The sequence below is a fragment of the Bubalus kerabau genome, chromosome 9 (assembly GCF_029407905.1).
Source record: "Bubalus kerabau isolate K-KA32 ecotype Philippines breed swamp buffalo chromosome 9, PCC_UOA_SB_1v2, whole genome shotgun sequence".
Lineage (NCBI taxonomy): Eukaryota > Metazoa > Chordata > Mammalia > Artiodactyla > Bovidae > Bubalus > Bubalus kerabau.
In genome coordinates this window covers 53849797-53862111 of record NC_073632.1, presented here as the reverse complement: position 1 = coordinate 53862111, position 12315 = coordinate 53849797, and the positions used below count along the sequence as shown (strand labels likewise).

Genomic DNA, 12315 nt, shown 5'->3' with positions numbered 1-12315 from the left:
AAAAAAGAACACCTCAGAAAATTGTACTTTAGATATGCCAAGGGGGAAGGGATTTAAATAAGGAAATAGTCACTAGCATCTGCTCGCATTCTTTCCTATCTTCCTCCTGCTGAGATGAAAGCCATCTTTTCTCCTTACTACAGAGAGGATAATTCTATTTTCCTATTGATATTAAAAATGACTCAAGTCTTTCCCATTTAAAAATACCTCTTCAATTTGAACACTCGACTTGGGTTTGATCCCTGTATTGAGAAGATCCCCTGGAGAAGTGAACAGCTACCCACTCCAGTTTTCTGACCTGGAGAATTCCATGGACTGTATAGTCCATGGGGTTGCAAAGAGGCAGACAAAACTAAGTGACTTTCACTCAATCCCTCTTTATTAAATTCCTTTTTTAAGAAGTTCAACTCTGAGTTTCCACTTTCTTATGAATTGTTCACTTCTCAAGCCACAGATATGAAACTATTGGCTGAGAATTGAATTTTATGTGACTAGTTACAGCATAAAGTATAGGCATCTCATCTTTCTGATGCTTGAACAGCCTACCCTTAAGGTCTGCTCTATTGCTGTCCTCCCTGGGTAGGCTACTCAATGGCTGTTGTGACCACTGTTTGATGACTTCAAGATTTGGACCATCAGTAAGTTTTTCTCCTGACCTTTATATACACATTTGAAGAGCACATTGTTCTCTATTTATCTATCTATCTATATCTATATATATCTATATATATTCAATTTCCCATTTCATTGAGTCTCCTGCATTGGCAGACACCGCCTGGGAAGTCCTACATAAAACTTAATATATTAAAACCTAAAAATCATCTTGTCATTCTCCCTTACTATCCTATAGTCTATCAATCGACAAACCAGATTCACTCCCTTTCTATTTCTCTCTAACTTGTAGATATTATTCTGCTGCTTCTGCTAAGTCACTTCAGTCATGTCCGACTCTGTGCGACCCCATAGACGGCAGCCCACCAGGCTCCCCTGTCCCTGGGATTCTCCAGGCAAGAACACTGGAGTGGGTTGCCATTTCCTTCTCCAATGCATGCAAGTGAAAAGTGAAAGTGAAGTCGCTCAGTCGTATCCGACTCTTAGTGACCCACTGGACTGCAACCCACCAGGCTCCTCCATCCATGGGATTTTCCAGGCAAGAGTATTGGAGTGGGGTGCCATTGCCTTCTCTGAGATATTATTCTAGGTTATTATTTAAATATACCAAAGCTGCCTAGAACATTACAGCAGTCTCCTTTAACAGTCTTTTTAGATCCATTTTTATTGCCTCCAATTTTCCACTATTAGATATAGTAATATTTTCAAAAAATTTAAAAAATAAATAAATCTCCTTATGTGTTTACCCTTTCTAAATATTTCAAGGATGCCTCATTACTCACAGTGTGAAGTGTGAGTTTAACAGGATCCAACATGGTCCTTTGTGCAATAACCCCTGATTAATTCTCAAACTTCATTTATTTACACTTTCCTCTCCCATGCAACAAACTGCTCAGATTCATCTTCCTTCAATCCTCTAAAGGCACTGGACTTTAACACAGACCATTTAATCCCTCCTGATTAGTAGACTCTTTCCCACCCTCACCTGTCAATCATAAAGCATACTGTTTCTCTGCAGATACTCTCTCATTTTAGAAATCTTCTGTGGCTTCTACCACTGAGAACTTCTCCCACAAGATCCCCTTTCATGCTCTATTAGACCCCTGATCACCTTTATCTTAACTCCCATTAGCTGTATCTCCCATTAAGCTTAATGGGATCAGAGATGATATCTACCTTAAAACCTTTAGTGCCCACATGATCAAGCACCATGTCTAACATACAGCAGGTACTTAATAAATGTGATCAGAGAAAGTCTAAACAAAAAGCTTTTGACTATAATTTCAGTGCAATTGGGAATTTCAGGAAATAATGTGTATAAACATGTTGTCTTTTAGGACCTTTAAAAGACTGGTCAAATTTAGCAATCAACTATGTTTATTGTATGACAACATAAAAATAGGATGAAAACTTACCAACTCAGGCCACATGGGAAAAGATGTGGCAAGATGTTAAATGAATGTAGTTGTATTAGTTTTAAGTAAAATATTCAAACTAGGCTAACAAAATCCTATGGAGGTGCTAAGGAACTCAATCTAAAGAAATAGAAATGCTTTCCATCTAGCATGTAAATTGTAAGCATGTGGGTGTTTCTGAAAGTGTTTCAAAATCATACACTCACTTAAGTATTTTAAGCACTCCTCCTGCAATTTAGCTCAAGCTGCAATTTAGAACAATTTAAGGGAAAGATTTGCTAAGTAAAAATAATTTTCAATCAGCCCCTTTTTCCAAATTATTATAAACCTTAAATTTAAAACGTTAGCTGTCTTAACCAATGAGATTTCAATGCCTTTGATACTGGAAAATAAAGTCCTCAGTCTTGGGTCATGTGTATGACGCTGAAAATTAAACACACTATTTAAAAAGTATTGTTTAAAAAGTATTATCCCACAGCTACAGAGAAAAAGAAAATGCCCTTAACACAGTTCAACAATAGCTTTTTAAAAGCTGCCTGAGACACATAACTTGTGAATCATCCCCTGAATCCAGCGGCCTGAATCAAGATAGAGCTCTAATCATGATCCACAGCTGGACCAGTTCAGAGAACATCCATGAGCCTTTGGTTGAGGATGTCACTGAATGCTGATTCCCAAGGCAGAGCATGTGTGCAGAGAAAAGGGAGGGAGTAGGCAGGCTGGCCCCCTGAAGGGAACATTTTTGAGCTGCATAAATCAAATTTTAGTCATTTTATTTTGACAATGAAGTGCCTTCATTATATTTGGGGGTATTTCTTAGGTTTTCAAGGTCAAGTTATATCACATAATGCATCATGAGGTTTCCCTTGAGCAGTTTAATACAATTTCATCATTTTAATTTTCACATGTGCATTTCTAAGACAAATTTCTGTGGATATAGATGCATGCAAATATTCTTCATCAAAAGATGAAGCATTAGAATATGATATATTTGGTTATATTTATTCTTTTATTTACCACAACCATTTCACAAGAGAAAAATGATCCTGACTCCAATTTTAGGTTTAAGGATTCAGGAAATTGTATTATTTTCATCCCTACATATTTTATAGAATTATGTCTAAAAAACACCAAACTGATTAAGAAACATTTTGTGTTTAAAGATCTTCAGAAAAGAGAGATCCACAAACCTCTTTCAATCAGGCAGTCCTGAAAAAAATACCTAAAAACTTTTGCCTGAGGAAACTATTTTCTATAATAACATGAATTCCTCAGATAGCAGCAAAAACCCATTTCCTGCTGTTAGCTCTCAATAGGAAGGAGATGAATAATTTTTCTTCATATCTTTGAACAATGTTTAAATTATTTCCCAATCTTCTCTGTTTCACACTAAATAATTCCTCACTCCCTGAGCACTTCTTCATGGGTGTTACTTGAAATTATCATTGTTGATCTCTATTGCACTCACTTCAGAGTCTCTTTATGAGTTATAGAAATCTAGACTCCAAAGTTTAATAAGAGTAAAACTCGGGTTTCACATTTCTCATAGTCTTATTTGTAGATTTCAATCTTTTAGTTTAAAAAAAGGAAAGAAAGAAGGTGAGAAAATTTCAAAATGACATCCTGGAGCTTGTTTTCTAAGGCTGCCCGTGTTTGTTGTCTTAATCTGCACCTGTCAACCTCCCCCACCCCACGCCCTTCATTTCCTCCATTTCTGAAAAGTGTAATGTTTAGACGCTGGAATCTCTAAGTTCTATTAATACCACTATGGAATAAGGGCCCAGGAAACAATTTAAATAAAATGAGAGCACCAAAACTCTTTGTTAAGTTAGAACAGGATTCAGTCATAAAGAACAATGCTGATTTCTCCAGTGGACAGAGGGGAACAGTTTTAATTGGATTAGTAGTGTGACCCTTGGGTCTCACAGAGATTTATAATTCTTAGTTAGATAAAAGTTTACCTAACTCAAAGGATTTGCTAAAGAGATGTGATTTTTTTTTTTTTTTTTTTTACATTCCCTGGAATAAAATAGGTAGGTAGAGCAGTATGTCTTAGTCACATTGTAGGCTATGGGACTTGTATTCTACTGTTTGATGAGGAGCCCCTTTACACCTGCAGAGGATGAGCTATGTATTCTCAATATGAACTTATTAATAGTTACGCTCAAATACTCACCCAAGAGCCTTGTTCCTTGATGGATGTAATAACAGTGTTATGTCAGTTAGCACAGTGCATTTCTTCTAACACTGAAAACACTTTATCCTTCTTAGAGGCAGACACTGTAGTGTGTGAATAAGTATATCTCATGGAGACCTCTGGAGAGAGATGCACTAGATTAGAATCTTGTGTCCTCCACATGCTCTCTCTCTTGATCTTTGGACAAGTTAAGCTTATATGCCTCACTTTCTCATATGCAAAATTGAGATATATTACTTTTTCAAATGGCTGCTGTCAAAGATTAGATGAGTTAATAATCATTTGGCTAGCCCCTAGGACATAGTAAGTACTCACTACATTATAAATATTATTAACATTGTTTAAATTGGTGACTTTTTTCCTTTATGCCAAACTTGACCTTACTTTTACTTTACCCTCGCAGTGATAATCACTCTATGTATTCTTAAAAGCTGAGTTACACGTAAAAAAGTACTGGAGGCACTTAAAACCAGGTAGTTAGAGAGAGTATGACTATCAAATCCAAAAGCATTTGAAAACACAATTTCCTCTAAAAATGTTAAACAGATAAAAATCTTCATTTAAAAAGTAACTCCGTGCAATGAGGGAGGCCTGGGTTCAGTCCCTGGGTTGGGAAGATCCCCTGGAGGAGGGCATGGTAACCCACTCCAGTATTCTTGCCTGGAGAATGCCCATGGACAGAGGAGCCTGACGGGCTGCAGTCCATGAGGTTGCAAAGAGTTGGACATGACTGAGCGACTAAGCAGAGCCCAGCACAGGAATGAAAAAGAACAAAAACAAATGTGTGTCTGTTACCTGTGTTTCCTTCTCAATTCCTAGAGAAAATACCAAGTCGACCCCCCCTTTTTTTTTAACATAAATTTGAAATCTAGAGAGAGGAGCTCACACAGTTGCATGTACACAGAAATGAACATAGGAAATGAACACAGGAAACACAGAAGTAACACAGATCCAGTTTACTCTATTATTCATCACCTAGACAGACTTGAAGTTAATGCAACAGTCTTTCACAAGCAAATACTCTTGAGGGTAAAGCTTATTATTTTTTCCCATGTTATTTTGACTGACTTTATTCACATAGATTCTTCACCTGGCATTTAGCTGAATGTGTATGAAAGGTAATTTTAATGAGGGAGGAAAGGAGTTAATATGATTTTACTGAGCTTATCCTGTGAAGGATGCATTAACTAGACAATGCAAAGGGTAATAGAATGAGTACATCTCTGCCATCAAGGAATATGTACTTTTAATAAAGAAGACAGAAAAATTGAGTATGTATAAAAACATACAGTGATGACACACAGTGTAAGATCAATAAAAGCTTTACTGCCTGGATGGCGGTGAGACACAAAGAGAAAAGATTTACGGTCCATGCTGGCTTCCCATCAAAAATTGTTAACTGGTCACTCACCGACACACTTATTTGGTTAGCACGACACTTTAAATTCTTAAAATATGTTGCAGTATTTTTTTTTTTAATTGTGAATTCTCACATAAAATTCCTATGTCTAGATTCTCTTTAAAATTTGGAGGATTAGGAGAGACTGGCCTTTGAAATCTAAAGCAGCTGCTGCTGGGAGCTCAGAGCCAGGGCATGTGCTCTGCACAGCATGCAAGCCCAGGTCCTGCCACTCATCACATACATTGAGGATATTTGTCTAAATCCTATTAGTCCTTAAAGTGAAGAAGTTTTTGTTGCACATGGTATTACTTCAGAACATTTAGTATCCCTCATTGCCCTATACCTAATTTTTAAACTGGGGACAACCTGTGTTAAATATGTTTAAAGGGAAAGCAAGAATACTGCATATGAAACTATTATAGAATAAATAAATACACAGGAGAAAACTAAAAGCAAACTTGGAACACTTCAAGGAGAAATATTATTTAAGGTGAACTTATAAGAAATAGGTACATTTACTGACTGGGAAAGTGATGAGAGTGAAGCATTCCACATGTAAGTAAAGGAATAAAGCAAGAATACTTGGGTCAATTCTAAGGAACACAGGTGTTCATCAAGTATACGTGGAATCTATCTGAAGGTACAGCAGCAATCTTGGATTCCATGAAGCTCTCTTCTCTCAGCTCCAGTGCAATGTGATTATTAACCATTGCTCTTTGTCAGAGGAGTTGCTGGGGCAAGAAAATAGGACTCCCTATGATGAAACAAAGACACAGAGTCTATTCGAACCTGGGTGAAGAGTAAAATCAAGCTCAAGATTTTCATTTTCTGGTCTTAGGAGAACCTGGAAAACAGTACCCAAGAGTCCATGGGTAAAAATTTTAAAGATGACGATATAGCAGAAAAGCATTCCTTAGAGATGCTCAAGAGGAAGAACCAAACATGCTTTTCATATCTAACAGAGAACACTTAGACATCTCTGGAGACCCACAGAGAGCCATGTGGCATGTGGTGGCTGGCCCTGTGACTGTGGGTTAAGCATTCTCTACACTTAAAGCTGGAGCCTGCTTATCATTGCAGCTAAGCCCAGGATGAAGAGTAACTTATTTGACGCTTCTACATAGTCAGCCCTCAGAATGGGAGCCTGCTCACCCTCTGCACTCTCAAGATTATCATTACTTAAGAGAACCAGACTGATTTTAAGCCACAAAGGAAGTCATGAGTGGGCAGAAAAAAAATAACATGTTGGTAAACCCATCAAGCCAGAGATGAAAAAGGACACCAGATCCAGCTGCAACTAGTGAAAAAAAATTACTGAAAGGTGATTTAGATAAAATACTAATTTATGAAAATTTCATTATAGCACATACAAACAATAGTCAAAAGAAAAAAGACTGGGGAAAGTAAAAATGATTATCAAATATTGAACTCTTATCAACTAATAAAAGGAGATGACAATTACCCTTAACTCTTTGTTACTTAGCATAATGTCCTCTAGGTCCATCTGCTTGTAGCAAACAGAAACATTTAATTCCTTTTAATGATTGAGTAATATTCCATTGTGTGTGAGGGGGTTGTAGGTGTGAGTGTATTTGTATAGATATGTGTGTACCTCATATCTTCTTTACCTATTCATCTACTGATGGACACTAAGGTTGCTTCCACATCTTAGCTTTTGTAAATACTGCTGTAATAGGGGGTGCAAATATCTTTTCCAATTAGTGTTACTGTTTTCTTTGTAAAAATACCCAAAGGTGAATTGCTGGATCATATGGTAGTTCTATTTTTAATTTTTGAGGAAATTCCATAATGTTTTCCATAGTGACTGCCTCAGTTTATGTTTCTACCAGAAGTGCCCAAGGGTTCCCTTTTCTCCACATCCTTGCCAACAGTTGTTATTTATGTCTTTTTTATAATAACCATCTGACAGGTGTGAAGTGATATCTCACTGTGGTTCTGATTTGCATTTCCAAGATGACTAGTGATGTCGAGTATCTTTTCATGTGCCTGTTGCCCATGTGTTTGTCCTCTTTGGCAAAGGGTCTATTCAAGTCCCCTGTCCACTTTTTTAAAAAATTATTTAAATTGGAGGCTAATTACTTTACAATATTGTGGTGGTTTTTGCCATACATTCACTCGAATCAGCCATGGGTGTACATGTGTTCCCCATCCTGACCCTCCCTCCCATCTCTCTCCCCATCCCATCCCTCAGGGTCATCCCAGTGCAACAGCCCTGAGCACCTTGTCTCATGAATCCAACCTGGGCTGGCAATGTGTTTCACATATGATAATATACATGTTTCTGTGCTATTCTCTCAAATCATCCCACCCTCTTCTTCTCCCACAGAGTCCAAAACTCTGTTCTTTACATCTGTGTTTCTTTTGCTATCTTGCATATAGGGTCATCATTACCATCTTTCTTAATTCCATATATATGCGTTAATATACCAGAGAAGGCAATGGCAACCCACTCCAGTGTTCTTGCCTGGAGAATCCCAGGGGCGGGGGAGCCTGGTGGGCTACCATCTAGGGGATCACAAAGAGTCGGACATGACTGAAGTGACTTAGCAGCAGCAGCAGCAGCAGCGTTAATATACTGTATTGGTGTTTTTCTTTCTGACTGACTTCGCTCTGTATAATAGGCTCGTTTCATCCCCCTCATTAGAACTGATTCAAATGCACTCCTTTTAATAGCTGAGCAATATTCCATTGTGTATATGTACCACAGATTTCTCATCCATTCATCTGCCGATGGATATACAGGTTGCTTCCATGTCCTGGCTATTGTAAACAGTGCTGCGATGAACATTGGGGTACACGTGTCTCTTTCAATTCTGGTTTCCTTGGTGTGTATGCCCAGCAGTGGGATTGCTGGGTCGTATGGCAGTTCTATTTCCAGTGTTTTAAGGAATCTTCACACTGTTCTCCATAGTGGCTGTACTAGTTTGCATTCCCAACAACAGTGTAAGAGGGTTCCTTTTTCTCTGCACCCTCTCCAGCATTTATTGTTTGTAGACTTTTTGATAGCATCCATTCTGCCCTGTCCACTTTTTAACTGGATTTTTTTTCCATTGAGTTGTATGTATATTAAGTCACTTCAGTCTGTCCAATTCTTTGTGATGCTATGGAGTGTAGCCCACCAGGCTCCTCTATCCATGGGATTCTCCAGGGAAGAATACTGGAAGGGATTGCTATGCCTTTCTCCAGGGAATCTTCCTGACCCAGGAGTTGAGCCTGCATCTCTTATGCCTCCTGCATTGATAGTTGGGTTCTTTATCACTAGAGCCATCTGGGAAGCTGGCTGAGTTGTGTGAGTTCTTTACATAATTCAGATATTAACCCTATATTGTATATGTGGTTTATAAATATTTTTTCCCATTCAACATGAGACCTTTTTCTTTTGTTAATGTTTTTTATTGTGTAGAAGCTTTTTGGTTTGATGTAATTTCATTTGTTTATTTTTTATTTTCTCTTGCACAAGAAGATAGATTCAAAAAGTTATTGCTAAGACCAAAATCAAAGAATATACTTTAAATGAATAGGAAAAAGGAGTCTAGAATGGCGGTGGCTAAAAGACAAGGAAGGGAAAAGCCCGCAAAAATAGAACAAAGGAAGGTCCAGGGACCAGAGTGAGGACCTCAGGTAGAACAAACAGCACTCCTGGCTAGCCCAGTTTACATAGGGCAGGCCCAGGGGGAGGAAAAAACATATTGAAAGAGAAACAAAAGGGCCGGGACTCTCTCCTTTCTCTCCGCGTCTTTTGAGTCAGCATGCTCTCACGCCTCGGGGATGTATTTCCCTTTTATTTTCTAAATAAAACTGAGCTGTAACACTGATCTGAGAGCTATAACACAGTCTGTCCATCTGTCCAAGAGCTGGAACATGTTCTGTCCGAGGGCTTTAACATCTGTCGCTTCAAATTTTTGTGGTGATGAGACAGAACAAAGAAAATTACACACTTCCCTAACAAGACCACATCATGATCTGTACTGTATTGACCAGTTCCTACGTGCCAAGCATTTTGCTGTGCAGAGAAATACAGAAGCTAGTGGACAGAATGTAGTCTACCCTATTAAAGAGTTTATGTCCTATCGATGCTTTCGGTAGATAGATAGATAAAGGCAATTTCAAAAAATGATAAATTCAATTTAAAAAGTATAAGAAAATAGAGAAACACTGAGGTGGCTCCTTCAAAGTGTGTGGCCCATGGATATTGCAACAAGCAATGCCATGGGGAAGCTGGACTGTGATGGAGCCAAGAACTTGATACAAACCAGACTTTCTCCCCCTCGGGATAGTTGGCTAACAATGTTGGTCTGAAATGAGCCAAACAATTTTGTCAGAATTCAGCTGCAGATTCTATGGTCTGTGAGTTCAAGCCCCAGATGTGACCATGTGATGATACTAAGGGTATCAATGTCAGAAATTAGAGGGTGGGACATTGGTTTGATACCTTTATGGATCCTTATGGATCTTGATCTCTTGGGCAGTCTTATCCAATCCTCCAGCAGTCTTATCCAATCCTCCAGCTTTAAATGCAATGTATATGGTGAAAATTACATATTTTATCTCCAACTTGACTGTTGGGGGCCAGAGTGAGGCACTCGGCCCGTGGCAAAGGTCATGAGGAAGGAGGCTCGACATACGCAAAGGCGGGATCGAACCTCAGGAGTCCCCCTGGAAATCCTCGAGCATCTACCCCCATAACCAGAGCCTGCCTACTTTACTACTTTGTGCTCTCACCTACACCTCTGACTTTATGGGGGGCTGTCCCCCACCACCTCTTTCAGAGAAGGAGTTAACTTAGAGCTCCAGTTAATAAAAACTCCTGGGCGTGACAAGAGTGTTTTAACCTACAAACTCCTCTGAAGGTTCTCTAGCCTGCCTGACAGGCTTGTCCGGCCACATGTGATTGCTCACAGCCTCCCAACCGTGAGAGGCACAGGATGCTTTAAACCTTCTAAAAACAGGTTCCTTAGAAAAGTTAGAAAACCATTAGTGTAAGTATAATGGGCTGATTAGAAATTGTATTGGTGTACCCCAATGTTCATCGCAGCACTGTTTATAATAGCCAGGACATGGAAGCAACCTAGATGCCCATCAGCAGATGAATGGATAAGAAAGCTGTGGTACATATACACAATGGAGTATTACTCAGCTATTAAAAAGAATACATTTGAATCAGTTCTAATGAAGTGGATGAAACTGGAACCTATTATACAGAGTGAAGTAAGCCAGAAAGAAAAACACCAATACAGTATACTAATGCATATATATGGAATTTAGAAAGATGGTAACAATAACCCTGTGTATGAGACAGCAAAAGAGACACTGATGTATAGATCAGTCTTATGGACTCTGTGGGAGAGGGAGAGGGTGGGGAGATTTGGGAGAATGGCATTGAAACATGTATAATATCATGTATGAAACGAGTCACCAGTCCAGGTTCAATGCACGATACTGGATGCTTGGGGCTGGTGCACTGGGACGACCCAGAGGGAGGGTATGGGGAGGGAGGAGGGAGGAGGGTTCAGGATGGGGAGCACGGGTATACCTGTGGTGGATTCATTTCGATGTTGGGCAAAACTAATACAATATTGTAAAGTTTAAAAATAAAATAAAATAAAAAAAAAAAAAGAAATTGTATTGGTGAAGGGTTTTTCATTTGTTGAGCCAATGTTTGTTGCTAAGTCTCCACATCCCCTGCCCTTACACACATTAATGAATATATAGAAGAAATAAGTATTAACCTTTGATATTAATCACGTTAGACCTTAGGCTGAGTAAATTCTTTCCTTAATTAAAACCCACTACATCCTCACCCTATAGGAATGTAATAACTTTATTTGGGTGGCATCTGTTTTAAGAATAATCACCCCTGGAGAAATAAGTGTCCTGGTTGACTGACCGCTATCACAAGGAGAGGGTCATAAATTGTCAGCAGGCCCCCTGGCCAGATGATGTAACACCCCCTAAGACTTCTGTATACATTTGTATGAAGCACCTGACTTTGATAAAAGTCAGGACTGCTGACCCTGCGTGACTTTTGCATAACATCTCAGTGTATAAAAGTAGACCATGGAAAATAAAGAATTGGGATCAGTTTCTCAAAATACTGGTCTCCCCATGTCACTCTCTCTCTCACTCTTGCTGAGTCTCCATCTGGAGCACGGAACCCGCCATGCTTATTAATTATGCCTGGGCTTCCAAGATCCGACCGGGGAGGCCTCAGTGTCTCCTCTCCTTCGGGAGAACGGAAGGACGCCTGCGGCCTACGTAAGTGGTGCAAACTTCTTGTCTTGAAGTTTTATTGGTCTCCCGCGTAAACCAAGCTACTCAGCCTCTTTTCTCCACTGAATTTTCCTACTGAGCTATCCTCATTCTATTACTCTTTACATCTTTAATTAATATCTAATTGAAGCTATTGTATCCTGATCCTTGCCAGCACTGTCCCCGCTTCGAACTCCCTGGATCAGCCAGGGCTGGACCTCGGCACTTGACCTTTCAAATCATATTACTAGTTGTCTATCATGCCTGCTACTTCTAAAATCGAAATGCTGATATTCCACTGTCCCCCCCTAAACCACTTATTTCTTGGCTCTAAGTAAATGGAAACTCCATTATTTTTGTTCCTCAAGCAATGAACAAGCAGCATCAGCAGCAACAATGCAACAGCAAAACCCAGGCCT

The 12315-nt window shown here is 39.2% G+C and overlaps 1 protein-coding gene across 35 annotated transcripts in view; it reads right to left on the bottom strand.

The window, feature by feature from the left end:
- The window catches only part of LOC129619891 (uncharacterized), a 684565-nt gene that overhangs the window by 416630 nt on the left and 255620 nt on the right, over positions 1-12315 (bottom strand). For 7 of the 35 annotated variants that reach the window (XR_008698259.1, XR_008698260.1, XR_008698241.1 and 4 more), the window contains one exon: positions 4204-4343. The exons of the other annotated variants lie outside the window; for them this stretch is intronic. The gene's annotated coding sequence lies outside the window, so the exon portion shown is untranslated. The remainder of the gene's footprint in view (positions 1-4203; positions 4344-12315) is intronic. 35 annotated transcript variants of the gene reach the window in all.